Source organism: Paramormyrops kingsleyae, chromosome 16 (assembly GCF_048594095.1).
Source record: "Paramormyrops kingsleyae isolate MSU_618 chromosome 16, PKINGS_0.4, whole genome shotgun sequence".
Taxonomy (NCBI): domain Eukaryota; kingdom Metazoa; phylum Chordata; class Actinopteri; order Osteoglossiformes; family Mormyridae; genus Paramormyrops; species Paramormyrops kingsleyae.
In genome coordinates this window covers 9,129,472-9,144,296 of record NC_132812.1, presented here as the reverse complement: position 1 = coordinate 9,144,296, position 14,825 = coordinate 9,129,472, and the positions used below count along the sequence as shown (strand labels likewise).

The 14,825-nt window shown below is 43.0% G+C and overlaps 1 long non-coding RNA gene across 1 annotated transcript; it reads left to right on the top strand.

Moving 5' to 3' along the window:
• The first annotated feature begins 1,075 nt into the window (after nt 1-1,075).
• On the top strand, nt 1,076-3,745 carry LOC140578860 (uncharacterized). The gene is made up of 3 exons (XR_011983140.1): nt 1,076-2,608; nt 3,082-3,182; nt 3,591-3,745. It is a non-coding gene; the product is annotated as an uncharacterized lncRNA (long non-coding RNA).
• The last annotated feature ends 11,080 nt before the right edge of the window (nt 3,746-14,825 follow it).

The window sequence follows — 14,825 nt, the reverse complement described above, 5'->3', positions numbered from 1 at the left end:
ATCGATTAGCACTACGTACGGTAGCCTAACTCGACAAAGTAGGTCAACTCGTCAGAACACCGACGTTATACAAAATAAACTTTTTGATGTGGTGACTAGCTGGGAAGCTAATACTATTTCAGCTGTATAAATAACCAGTGCTTCTCGCATAAAGTCCCAGCAAACATTGGTCCGACGGCGACGTTGTGTCCCCGGCCAAAAACAGTCGAGGTAAGACGGCATAAATCGGTAAAAATATGTGACACAGAACATTGCCTAAAAATGCATTCAGATACATTTGTACATGTCTACAGTTGTCTGGGGTTGCATGTATAGCTGTCACTTTGAGTTTTAGCTAAGTGCATTTTAATAGTGAGTGCATGTGTGAGCGAAGGTCCACTATGTGACGTCCTTTACACGTGCATTTACAGTCCATCATGATCCTTTATTAAATCCACTGTGAAATTGAGCACGAAACATGCAAATGCGACTGTGCTTACACCTTGGTTAATACTGCAATAAAAAGTAAGTGCCCCGAGTAGTTTTTAAGAGGTTGTGAAAAGACGGCCACTGACGTCCTTTACACGTCTATTCAAGCAAGACTCATTGTGGGGGAAAAAGGATATATTTTTTAAATGAAATGCACAATAATGTTTATTTACATAGTTTTATGACAAATTATTCACAAAGTGCTCTGTGATTGTGAAGCCACTGCATTTGGCATTATGCGCCCCGTGTTTTCGAATATTAAAAAATTATTTTATTATTTTTATGAAATTTATGCATTTACATATGAACAGGTATATACCTGGTTACCATTTAAAGTCCGAATTGGTTGTGGATTGTCAAATTTAAAAAAAGTTTACTCGCTTTACTCTGCGTGCGTTTTATTTCCCCATGTGGATATACATAAAGTTTTTTAATTTGAATTTGGAGACAGTTGGCAGTCTCGCGATATACCGCGATATTCCAGATTATCTTGAGAGAGGGAGAGGAAAAGTTAACGCATTTTCACGAGTCTTATTTACTGACAATGAGAGAGGAGGGTGAAAGTTAATATATCTATATAAAAAAAACTACTGTTGGGTAAGTCCATTTTGTATTGTTTTATACATTTTACGTTTGACACGAAGGAACTAAAATGTAGTTTGAGTTTGGCTAAAATTAACTAGCAGGCTAAAAGTTAGTAGTGTTAACGTTAGGCTGCTCCTAAAAGCAAACTCTGTTAGCATGAGTTCGCAGGTATAAAGCCCCATGCGGTCTCTACACTTAAGTTGAGCTATTTTATGCAGTTGAGCAAACGTCTTGGTGGAAAACTGATAGCAAAATGACCAAGTCCCCAAAATATTAAGTTTGCTGGATTTTGTTTCACTGCCTTAAAAAATAATTACAAATGAGCAGAGCAGTTTCATGCTACTGCAGGAACATGGTGTAATATATATGGGGTTCCCAACCCTGGTCCTCAAGGACACCTGGCCTATTTGTTTTCTAATTATCCCTGCCCTACCCACTGCTGGTTACCTGGATCAGGTGTGTTCAGTCAATCAGAAGCTGGAAGATATCATTTCAGATAAGATTGGAGTGGGGGAGGGCAAATCAGTAGTGCGTTTGGTAGGGCAAGAAGTGCTGTTGTAACTGCTTAAATTGACTTTAAAGCGAGATGTTTAGTGAAAGATCTTTTAAATAAAGTAAAAAAAAAATAATAATTTGTTAAAACCCAAGCAAATGGTAAATATTGTAGTAGCTATGAAATTCAGTCGATAATAGCATACCAGTATGTTTTAATGATCCAGTAAGTTTTACTGTTCAATGTAGCCTTTTGAGATTTTTCAAAAAGTAAATTACCTGAAAGAGACTGTGAAATGTTGAGCAAAATGTAGGAAGAGCTCAAGAATAACATGGGCTGGCGTCTGTAAATGAATTTTAACATGGATGTTTTCAGTAACTACTTTAAAATAATTTTGTAATTTTAGATTTGCTAAACATGTCCTACCAGAGGAAGTGGAGACGACGAAGGGCAAAGGTTGATTCCTTAGTGGAATATGATAGCAGCTCTGATTCTGAGGGGTCAGTGGAGCCAGCCTTGGCGGGAGAGGGCAGTCCCCTCACGGAGGGATCAACACACGACGAAATACATCCTATGGTGGCCTGTAGTTCTTCTGTTAGCACAGCAGTGGTGTCAATTAGACATGAAGAAGAATACAATTATGATACTGATTCTACTGAAACTGAGTCTGAGCAGTTGGATGAGGCTTCACGTTCAATTGTTGAAACACCATCTCTTCACAAGGACTTGGCTAGTTGGGCTACTGCTACAAACCAGACCCACAAGGCATTAAATGAGCTTCTGGATGTGCTCAGACGTCATGACCATAGACTTTCCAAAGACGCTAGAACTCTTCTTGAAACTCCACAAGGAGTGCCAGTTCAAAATAAATGCAATGGACAGTATATTTATTATGGTATTGAACGTTATGTTCTTGAACACTTTTCAAAAGAGACACTGCCAGGGAAAGTTGAACTGTGCTTTAATATCATATTACAGATTGTGATGTCACATTTAGGTTCAGCAACTGTCCAGAGTTGGGGGATCTTCTCTCAGGGACTGTGTCAATAAAGTCATGAACAGGTATGTATTTTACCTTGCATTGTTTGTATTGCTGCATAATTCAGAAATAAAATGTATATGTAAATGTATATTCTGGCCAAAATAAGAAACCCAGCTTTGGGTGTTATTTTTTTAAATTACAGATTTAATCTTTCACACATTATACAGTATCTCCTCACATACATGCCTATTTTCTAGTTCAGAAGGTTTTAGATGTCTACTGACTTAGTCTGCCAGACTGAAAACCAAAAAATCAAAACATAATTTCAGTGTAAGCCATTAATGACTAATTAGTTGTCTCAAAAAATGTGGATATGGATAAGAACATAGTTCAGGGAACTTGTTACCTGACAGATGAGTGGTTGTTAAAGTGTATGATTTAACATTGCATGCAAGTAACATGCTGATAATATTACAACTACAATAATTGTAATATTGACCTTACATGTAAATTTTCCTGATGGTGAAGTAATCCTGAGTAATTTCTTTCACAGAATCATGTCGAATGCCTTAATGGCAAAATTCAACATGAGGGGTGGTGGCCAACTGCAAAAGAAGCCATTTAGAGATACAATCATATTCAATATAATTCAAGGTAATTTTGGCCTTATGACGTGAAATTTTGTACTTTTTAAAAAAAAAAATTATTGGTACCTATCTATTGAAGGAATATTGTCTTAAAGACCACAGAAATGTCCTGTTTACTTTCACACAGTTACACACCTACTTATGGAACTTGCTCAACCACAGTGGTTTTGAAGGGGAAGGGGACATGCTATTTTTTCATTCACCTAGCACACATTTAATGCAGAACATCTTTTATTAACCAAAGATTATTCAACAGAAAAATGTCGTGTAATGCATGTTGATTACTTTTTTCTAATGTTTCGTTAATGAAACTGATAATGTTGTTCCAAGATGTATTTTTAATGTCGTTGTAGGATCATAAAGACAATTTTGCCCTTTTGTAAAAATTTTTTTTTTTAATATTCAATTCCCTCAGATGCAGTAAAAAGATGGAGCGCAAATGCAACAGACTCCGAGATTGAGGCAGCAATGGCTGAACACCTAAAACATGCTCCAGGAAGAGCTGGGGGTGGGGGATATAGGAAATGAGCCCATTGACAGAAATAATTCATGTGTGTGTTCATGTTCTTGTTCTTTTCGTTCTTGTTTAACTAATGTTTAATTGTTACTATTTACAGTTCTGCTATATAAATGTTGTATAGTTTTATATTTGTATGTGTGTATGTATGTGTTTATATACAATGCACACAAATATTTAAATATATATATTTATTTGTATATTATGTATGTATATTATATATAAATATATATTTTTTTCTTATTTAATACAAATAAGAAATGTTTTGTAATGTAAACGTTGATTAAACGTTGTATAGACGTTGAGGTCTGACTGGACTGATTTTGGACATTTATTGAACCATTTATATTCTGATGTGCATTTCACAATTAGGACGTTTATATTCAGGCTAATAAGTACACTGACATAACGCAGAAACACATCTTAAAAACATCCAGACGACGACGCATTAGACGTCCAGAAAAGACGCCGAAAAGACGTCGAATACACGGCAAGTTGACGTCAAAGACGTCCGTTCAACTTTCATTTCGGAACTATTTTTCAACCATGACGGGACGTGTCGGAGGGACGTCATTTCAACGGTCATCAAATGTCCAAATGTTTGCTGGGTTTCTATTATCTGAAATGTTGCCATTTGCTCAATACACAGAATTAATACTGACACAATGTATACGTAGTACCAACACACACACACAAACATACAACACAGATATATACATGTCCATCTCAGACAGACACATAGGACAGACACAAACATACAGGTCATACACAACACACACACACACACACCTTTAGCAAACATCAAACAACTTAACAGTTAATATAAACATGACCACACTGAAATTTGTCACATGGAATGTACGGGGAATTGGTTCCAGGAAAAAGAGGATAAAAATTGCAAATCGGTTAAGAGATCTGCAGGCAGACATTGTCCTTCTTCAAGAGACTCATATGGCCAAAACATCTGAACACAAACATACCTTCCCACAGTACCCTCACATGTACTCAGCCTGCTACAACTCAAAACAAAGAGGCGTAACCCTATTGATTAATAAAAGTATAAACTTCACTGTTCAATATTATAACAGATACAGAAGGTAGATTTATAATACTTAATTTATCTATTCAAAATATGGATTTCTACATTGCTAGTGTTTATGGACCAAATGTTGATGACCCCTCCTTTTTTCATGCTTTCTTCCCTTCACTTTCTGTTCATTCGGACTCCACACTTATAATAGGAGGAGATTTCAACTTGGTATTGAACCCAGAAACTGACAGGCTCATCACGGCAGTGAGTCAAAGGAACTGGCAGTCTGCAGATATTCTTAAACAATACATGAATGATTTTGCTCTTTGCGATGCCTGGCGGTCACATCACCCCACTTCCAGGGATTACACCTTCTTCTCACCAGTACACCACTCACACTCTCGCTTAGATTACTTTCTAATGAGCAGCTCCATGATGAGGAACATCACAGAAACCCAGATACACTCTATCGTTATCAGTGATCACGCACCAGTGTCTCTTTTACTGGCAAAGGAAAGAGTCACACCACCAAGTAGGAACTGGAGATTCAACACATCCTTACTTAAAGAACAAGATTTTATTAATTATTTCAAAAATGAGTGGGCAACATATTTGGATAACAATGACTTACCAGAAATCTCACCATGTATTCTCTGGGAAGCAGGAAAGGCAGTAATGAGAGGAAAAATAATATCTTACTGTACACATAAAAAAATAAAGAAAAAACATATGTTGCAGAATTAGAACAGAAGATTAAATCGCAAGAAACAGCGGGGCTGTGGGCGGCTAGTGGCTTCTTGGAGCTGGGGGGGCTGTGGCTGCTGTCCTGTGATGTCTGGGTGTCTGCCCTGGCTGGTGGTGGTGGGGGGGGCTTGGGCAGGTGCTGCCCGGCGGTCATGGGGCGTGGGGTCTGGGGTGCCGGTGGTGGTGGGGGCTGGCCCTGGGATGGGTGGTTGGCCTCTTCGGTGCGGGCTTGGGTGGGGGGGTCTGGGGCTCTGGTGCCCGGGGCCTGGCCGTTTCCTTGGTGGGTGCCTTCCTGCGCGGGGTGGCCTGTGCTTCCTCCGGGGCGCTGCCGGGGGGGGTTGGTTGGTCCATGTCTGGGGGGCCAGCCTGCGCTGTTTGGGGGGTGGAATGTCTCGAGCCCGGGCTGGTCTGCAACTTTTTTGTCGTCGAATGAGTGGGTGACTGAGTGCGGGCTGCCCTTTGGGGCGGGGGAGGCTAGCTCTTGGCGTCGGCACTGCTCCGGGGTGTTGTTGCCGGGGGGCCCCGGGTCCACTCCATCCCATGCCGTGGTGGGGGGCTGGGGAGCCTAATGAGCCAGCTGGTTAGCTGGCTCTCTTCTGCCAGGGGGTAGTAAGTTCCCCCTTGGTATCATGAATCCCAGCCCCTCTCCCCCCTCACTCACATAACATGCCACGCACACATGTAGGATCTCGGGGTGGGAATGTGCTGCGCACGCTGCGGTGAGGGGGCCATCCACATGGCCTTACTCACTGTGCTGCGCGGCCCTCTGCCTCCCCTTGTTTTAATTGCACTTTAGTCATCACATATCAGTATACACACAGGGCCTTGGGGGGTGGGGGCACTACTCAGAGGTTGGTGGGTGGGGCCACTGAGGTGGTCTCACTCACCTCTTCATTGCTGCCCGCCCCTCAATTTTACTTACACCATATACATTGAGAGTCTTGGCGGGGGGGGGGGGGGGGTGATGGGGAGGAGAGCTGTTTGCAAGCAGCGCTCCTCCTCGCTTCCCCTGTCAATTTTAAATCCATCTTAAGTTTCCCAACAGTCATACTCATCCCGTACACCACATACACTCACAATCACCAACACATGCATCCAACACTCTACCTCTCACACAGGTGCGTGGGGGAGGAGAGTGGGCGGGTCTTCCTATACCCCTGCTCCCTGCCCGCGATGGTGGGGGGGCACTCGGGTAGTCATCCGGCTGGCGGCACCCTGGGGTTGCGGCTGGTGCTGGGGGGTGGCATCCGTTCCCCCGCATGGCGGAGGGCGGTCCGGAGTGGATGGGCTTATGTCTTTTGGTCTCTGTGTATGTGTCTGTGTATGTTGTGTGAGTGGGTGTATGGTCTATGTGTATGGCTGAGAGGTGTGTCTGCGAGGTGTCTGTGTGGGCGGTGTGGGCCTGGGTCCGGGGCTAGCTGCTCCTTCCTGGGCACGGCTGCCTCCTTCGCATGGTTGCTGACCTTCCTCCCCGGGTAGTGGCATGGGGGGGGCTCAGGCCTCTCCAGCGCGGGTGGGGCTCTCTGCCGGGGGCCGGTCGGCTCCCGGCCGCCTGGGGTCCTGGGGCCCTGGGGCCCTGGCCCGTGCGGGAGCGGCCGTCACCCTCGCGGGGTCGGCTGCCTGTTGCCTCTGGTTCTCTGGGGCTCGTGCCCTTTTGGCTGCGGGGGCTGCGCCTGGGTCCTCCCTCCTCCTCCTGCTGGGGTGGGGACCCGGCTGTCGTGGGGACGTGGGGCCCCACCCTCGCTATCAAGTGCATTCCATGGAGAAATTCACACGCACCCAACACACGCATACGTGTTCAAACACCTCCCCCAAACAGATGAACACACATGTAAATACACCTCCACGCTCCCTTCCAAGCACACGCAATAATTTTGTATGTCTGTATATCTGTTTTATTTTCTTTATTTCTGGTATTTATCCTTTTTTGGTTGTATATCAAATGCGTTTTTTTTTCCTTTGCCTTATGTGCTTTTTACGTTACTCCTGTCTTTCTTAGCCTCTCTGTCCCACTGTTGTCTCCGCCTTTGTTAGTTTTTTTTTGTCTCTCTCTCTCTCTCTCTCTTTCCATCCTTCTCTTTAATCTCTCTCCCTACCCCTTTTCTTCACTCATTTTCCTAATCTATTACTCCCTTCCGGGCAGCACGGCAACTGGAATATTTTACATGTATTAAATAAAATACAGTAAATATTCAAATAAAAAGAAATTGACCAACATGAAGGGCCTATACAGAGTTTATAGAGCCCCTCATGGTAAAGCAAATATGTCTGATACAGCATTGCATTCAGACCATTGTTCTGCTTGCGAAAGCTGCCGGACAGGACACATAAAAAAAATAAATAAAAAAATGCTTGATTTTCATTGGCTAATTATGGCCACCATTGTATGATTTATGACTGTCATATTCAAACTTGGCCATAGTAGACATGTGCCAAATTTCACTCAGATAGGCCAAGAAGTTTAGGAGATATTGAAATTAGGTATTTGTAGTGCCCCCTATTGACTAAATGTGGGCCGCTTTGTATGGTGTCCCCAGAATGGAGCAGGGAGGTAGGACTGTAAGTCTGGTTAAGGTAGGCTAAGGCAGGGAGAAGTTATAGCAGTCAGACTGAAACAGGCCAAATTTAGGTAGGGTTTGGGCATGGCTAGTGGCCATAAAATAGACAAATGTCACACTTTCTTGAATATCTTTTGATCAGCTCAGAGGACTGATTGCTTTGACACCTCATTTGTCTGATTTGGTCGAATAGTGTAGGACTTTAAGGCAGAAGTCAGTTTTGTAAATTATGATATACGGAGCCTAATAGTTTCACTCTAGAAGTTGTAGGGAATATCTGCCTGCATCTGTAGAAAAAAGAATTTCGATTGTAGGACTAACAGGACAGGAGATATTGGCTGAAAACTGTATGGAGGAGCCGTCCTGGAAGCATCCTAGGCAGATGCCTGAACCCATGGTTCGAATTACGGGGGGTACTGTACCCCCCAATCACGATCCTGACCCCCCCAAAGAGACAAAAATAGAAGTTTGGGGAGGGGTCTTAACATTTTTCTTTTGTTGTAAAAAAAAAAAACAAAAAAACCTCTCCATGTAGGAAAATTTTATGTAAAACGATTTGACACCCCTAATGTGGACTGTACTATTTTAACCACCTCGGCGCTAGAAGCAGCCAGTCAGTTGCGTCATTCATTCTCATTGAGTGACCTGTTCATTGTGTTCGTCTGTCATGGTACTGTTTGTTGTGCGTTGGTAAATGTGAGTAGCCAGCAGAAGTCTAGCCTGTTGAAAATGTGTTATTTTACAACCTTCATTTACTCATTTAAGTGTTTCATCAACTAATGCAAGCTGACGTCTTTATAAGTTGAATTACTTACCATTGTCCTTCTGAGGCCGGTCTTCTGTCGAGTTGAGCTACTTTGTCAAGGTAAGCTACTGTAGTGCTAATCGATAGCCCTAACCGTAGCTTACCTCAACAAAGTAGCTCAACTCGACAGAGTTAAATTAAAACTTTCTGTAAGATACGGCCCCCAGCCACACCCAGACCATACAGGTGTCATGCCCATTTCAATCACACATCTATATCTCAGGCCTGCCTCAGCCAATCAACACCAAACTTGAACATATCCTGTAGGACAGTACTTGGGAAGGGCCCTCCAAATTTTGTGCCGATCGGCCAAACGGGGGCGCTACAGCAATGTAACATGTCTGTATTAACCTGGAAAACCAGTGCAACTTACATTTTCTCATTTCTGTTCCAGTCACATATTACTGCTTAAAATCCTTTATACTCCCAAGTTCTCTGAATCATGCCAAATCAAGATATATGTACCGTCCAATGACAGTGATTTGCAGTCTCTCGTGATGTTTAAAAACTGCATAAATGACATATTCCTATAACTCCTACAATGTCCACCCCACCTAGGTCATTCTGGTAGCAGGTCAATCAACACACTGCCCTTATGGGTAATTTATAAAAAAAATTGAGCTACCTGTACACTATGGCCACCAACCACACCCAACCTGCACCATTTCCATGCTCATTTCAATCAACCACCTAAATCCCAGTCGTGTTTAAGCCAATCCTCACCAAATTTGACCCACTAATGTATCACTGGACCCCAGACAGACCCTCCAACTTTGGTGCCGATCGGTCAAACAGGGGCGCTACAGCCACTGTCCATATACGTCTATGACCCACCTTAGCAAATTCAGCTGAAATGTCCTTATTTCTCATAAAATCTTCAAAGAATTGTTACTTTTCCCTTCACCTGAGTCCATATTTTTAATTTCCTTTCACTTTTCACCCATTTGCCTCATAGAACATTATCAGACTTCATTTACACATTAGAAGGCCTGAAAGTAATGAATAGCATTTATCAAATGGAGCGCTGACTCCACCTGCTGGCCACACCATTTCCATGCCTGTTTCAATCAAACAGCTATATCTCAGTTACGCTTCATCCAATCCTCACAAAATTTGACCCACTACTTTAGCACTGGCCCACGGACAGACCTTCCACCTTTCATGCTGATTGGTCAAACACCCCACACATTGCGCGGGCCCAGAGAGAGAGCACAAAGGGCCCCCCTCAAGCCCCTATCGCCCCCCCGCTCAGTGTGTGTGTGTATGGTGTGTACATGTGGGTGTGTATGAATGTGTGTATGAACTGACGTGTGTGCAATTAAAAACTGTGATGCATTAAAAGTGAGGGAGTGGTCAGGCCATGAGCTCCCCACTGCTGGCAGACGGCAGAATCCTGCGCGCCCCACCCTATTCCCAAAAAAATATATATATATATGGTGTATCAGGACTAGATGGTCAGTATGGATACCGAAGGTGCATTAAAATTGTGTGAGCAGGCAAGGCATGTCACCCCACCGCTGGCAGACGGTATGCTTGGGATGTATTTTTCATATTGGTGAATCATGGCCAAGAGACAGAATGTATTAAGACGAACTCACAGGTGGCCCCGCAACTGGCCACGTCGCCCATGTAGCATAGAATTAAAGAAATTTGTTGAATGTCCCCCTGTCACTGTGATGATTTGGGAGATAGTAATTGTCCGACTTCACTACTCACGATTTGGTGGAGTATCTCCAACTCCACCTAGCAGACATACATATGAGGTGATTTAGGTATGGATTGATTCTGATCGTGTGTCGAATAATCATCCTGAGATTCAGATACGTCGTCCATGATTCACCTACAATATTATTGTATTAAGGTTAAACTGCATAAGTATGTTTTTTTTTCCTTACTAATTACTTATATAACTTGTTTTTCAGAAATGACTTGTTTCTCATGAATGGAGTATCCTTATCTTGTTTGAAAGAATCCTTGTTCTGGGATGCTTACCCTGTTCAATGATGCTTACCATGTTCTTCTGGGTTTCTGACGGGCTTTCTGAGGACAAGGAAAGGTGTGGCTCAATATGTTTTGCACACCACTGGTCGGTGTATGAGACACCTGCCTCGTCTTCACAGAGAAGAGAAAGTATTGCTCAAGGATATTTGTCTCATTATCTTTGATTGAAACCGCATCAAGTGTTCAGTATGTGTAGGACACTTACACCATCCTCAGGAGGAGGGGGGACGCATTGATTATGGGAACTTGTCATCATTTCAGATTGAAACTGCAAGCAGCATTACTCAGACAAAATTTCGAAATTTGAGAACACATTGCCTGAGTGAGCCTGGCCAGCTCGTCGCCTGCCCGCACGCAGCGCTAAAATTAGTATAAAGGAAGGGGGAGATCTGAGTACTGACCGGAGCTCAGACGTGGGATAGAGCACGCGTCGCCCAGCACTTTCTCGGGACTCACGTGCTGGTCTCCTGCCAGGACTGAAACGGGCTCCCCAGTCCGTGTGTGAAGGTGGGTGATGATGGCATGTCCGAGTGTGAATAGCTTTGCAGTGTCTGTGTATTTATTCAATTATTATTGGGATTTCTCATTGCATGTGAATAACAATAATAATAGTATCAATTTGCATTTTCTATGTTTGCATCTTTTACCGTCTTTTATATATATATATATCACTTGAATTTGCAGCAGTATTCTTGTTTATGATATATGATATTATTTGATATCACTTGTGATACAAGATTATTTTGCATTGCCTTTGATCCAGTATCTTGGTATTGATTGTAATGCAAGCTTATTTTGTATTACTTGTAATAAAGTGTTTTTGAGTGAACCTAAGTGTGCCTGTTTGTTCCTTCGAGAGCCCTATATGCCCTTCACATCATTTTAAAACATTTTGCCGTCACGAACAGGACTTGAGGGGAAAAAGATATAGGACTAAGGAACAAACATGTTTAGGAGAAAGATAGCAGCGCCCGAGCCTGAAGTGCTCCCTGAGTGGGATGAGATGCAGTTTGCTGCGTTAGCCCAGGAGATAAGGAAAGGTGGAGGGCCTGTTGATTTTTGGACTGTCGTGATGAGAAAAGCCGAGCCTCAGCAGGTGTTGACATGCCTTAGAAAGGCTCTGGTGACTGCAAAGGATCCTGTGCTGCTCTACAGAAGCGCTTATGGATCGTGTTGGCTGCGTACAGAATGCAGTATGAGCACACAGACCAAGCTGAGAGGGAGAAAGAAAGACAGACGAAAGAGTTGACTGAGACGTTCGGTCGGATGACCCTAGCACAGGGTCAGGTGGATATGTTGCATCAACATCTGCAACAGGTAATGGGGGTTGCAGAGCGGGCTGCGATGCATGTAGCAAAAGCTAATGCCTGGAAAAAGCAGATTCTGTGTCCAAGAAAAATAAGAGCGTTTGTAGCTACTGCAGCTGCTGCTAATTGGGATCCCGAGCGGTGGGATGGAAATATCTGGGACACAGATCATAATGATGTTGATTACATCTGGGACTCAGGAGGGGGATGGACAATTTAAATTCAGAGGTACAGTGACAGTGTGACCGGTATTGGTGGGGAAGGTGAAATTGAAGAAATACCGAATGTGCAGATGGTAGCAGGAGATATCTGAAACAATAATATACTCCCTTTGAAAAACAACTTCTGGCATGTAATTGGGCATTATTAGAAATGGAACAGATGACAATAGGACACGATGTCCTACTCTGACCTAGGATTCATATTATGATTGTTATTTGTATACTGATTCTTGGTCAGTAGCGAATGGTATGGCTGTTTGGATGCCTACGTGGAGAAATCAAGATTGGAAAATTAGGACCAAGGAAGTTTGGGGTAAAGAATTAAGGTATGTGGGTTCAACAATAAGAAGACCCACCTAAACCTGCAGAAGTTATAGCTATGGGACAAGATAACAGCGTGGATGTTATGGAGCCAGGCGCCAAAGTTGGCGAGATATCCCAGTTAATAAATGTTAGTTATGAGAAAACTAATGTGCATGCGAGTTCTTCTTTATGTGTATAGGATGGTTCTGGTGGTGGGTGTGGCCGACGCTGCTGGCGATGTTCGGCTATGCTGCAGTCCCAGCGACCGAGTTGGAACACATTTCCACCTTCAAGCTTAGGTGGAAAAACTGCACCGAGACCCGGCAGCAGGGATGTACTGGCCATCGGGACTACCGGGAGATTCCCGGTGGGCCGCGGTCTTTGTGGGCCGGTGGGTTAGGCATTTAGTTTTTTAATTATTTATAATCGTAATTCTGTTTGGAAGTTCATTGTTGTATAGTTGAAATCCCATGTTTGTGTCTTTCTAATTGGCCGCATAAAGCTGATGCGAACTGCGAGACTGACTGCTGAACTTACGATCAGCACACGTGACGTATTCGCTGAGCATTGGCCAATCAAAATCAAGTTCAAGTTTTTGAGCAGGTGCTGAGCAAGCAACTGCAGCGATTAGCCAAGTGAGCCGATGCCGTGTACTCTGTGTGCGACGATAGTGAACATGATAAAACACAAAATATCAAAACGTAAAGGAGGAGCCGAGAAGTTGAGAGAGAAAAAAAGACAAGCACTTGAGCTAGAGGCCACCAAATGTGTTCAAATAAATCTGTTATTTGCTGGAAGGCCGGCAAAACACTTAGGTGAAGATGTCAGCAGGGCGGCCCAGACTGCGGCCCAGGTGAGACGGACATTTAATAAACGTGGTGTTAATCAGAATCCACTCTCAAAGGTTTTTGGCTATTAAGGGATTTGCATATTGGTATTGTGATATTGATTTAATACAGCAGTTTCACGAACAAGATGCTAATATTAAGTGACTGTAACTACAACACTATTGCCTGATTTTACTCTATTTCGTCAATTTCAAAGCTGAGCTCCTGCATCTCCACCCAAACAAAGCGGTATTTTGTTTATGAATGAACGTGAATTTATGAATGAATGTTATAGTAAGTCAATGATTCAGCTACCCATTCATAAAGGTTTAATCTGATGTCAAATGCCTACCACCTCCTAGGACTTGCATACAAGTTCCTGCTCACCCTGTCCATCACTCAAGTTGCCTGTGAACGTACATTTTCTTTGCTGAAGTTCATTAAAACCAGACTTAGATCCAAGCTGTCACAGGAGCATTTGGAAGCCTTCATGTTGATGGCAACAGAGAGGGACATCCTCTTCTCTCTGGACTCTGATGTGATCATTGACAAAGTTGCAGAGAAAAGTGAGCTGTTTACTAAGCTTCTTCTGTAGGCCCTTGTAGTGGTTGAAATATATTTGCCTCAAGCACCTCTTGAAATATATTTACAGCTGACCCTAAGCATCAGTATGTTTCACTAGAATAACAACCATACATCAATTAAGACCTTTCATTATTTACAATAAAACCTGATAAAACAATTAGCATTTTCTTATTTATTTTTCAATTCATTTTAATAGTAAATAAATTGTATTTATATTCTAATCAGCCATTTTACATGTATATTGAGGATAATGGAAACTGAATTAATACATATAGATACATACAGTGTGTGTGTGTGTGTGTGTGTGTGTGTGTGAACGTGGTGGGCCGGTGTGGATGATGTCCAGGGCTGGTTTTATGTCCCAGTCCAACCCTGCCCGGCAGCAGGACAACTTCACATGTTCAGCCAACCAACCCTGCTTCATCGTTGAACTACCCCCTGTGAACAGGAGCGAGATGTACTTCTGCAGGGAGTGCTATAGGAGAAAGAAGATTCCCATCCTCATGTCTACCGGAGTGCCCCTTCAAGTGGGTGTGGGGGTGTGACTTAACTCGATGGATGAATTGGACTGAATGTACTATGACTGGAGGTCGATGGATATGGGTTTTTCAATAGCCGATGCCGATATTTAGGAGTCAGGGTCAGGCGACGGCCGATATATGCTGCCGATTATTTTTGCCCGATAATTGGACGTTTTCCCCTCTATTTGCATGTTAAAATATCACACTAATAATGACAAAGGATACACAAAA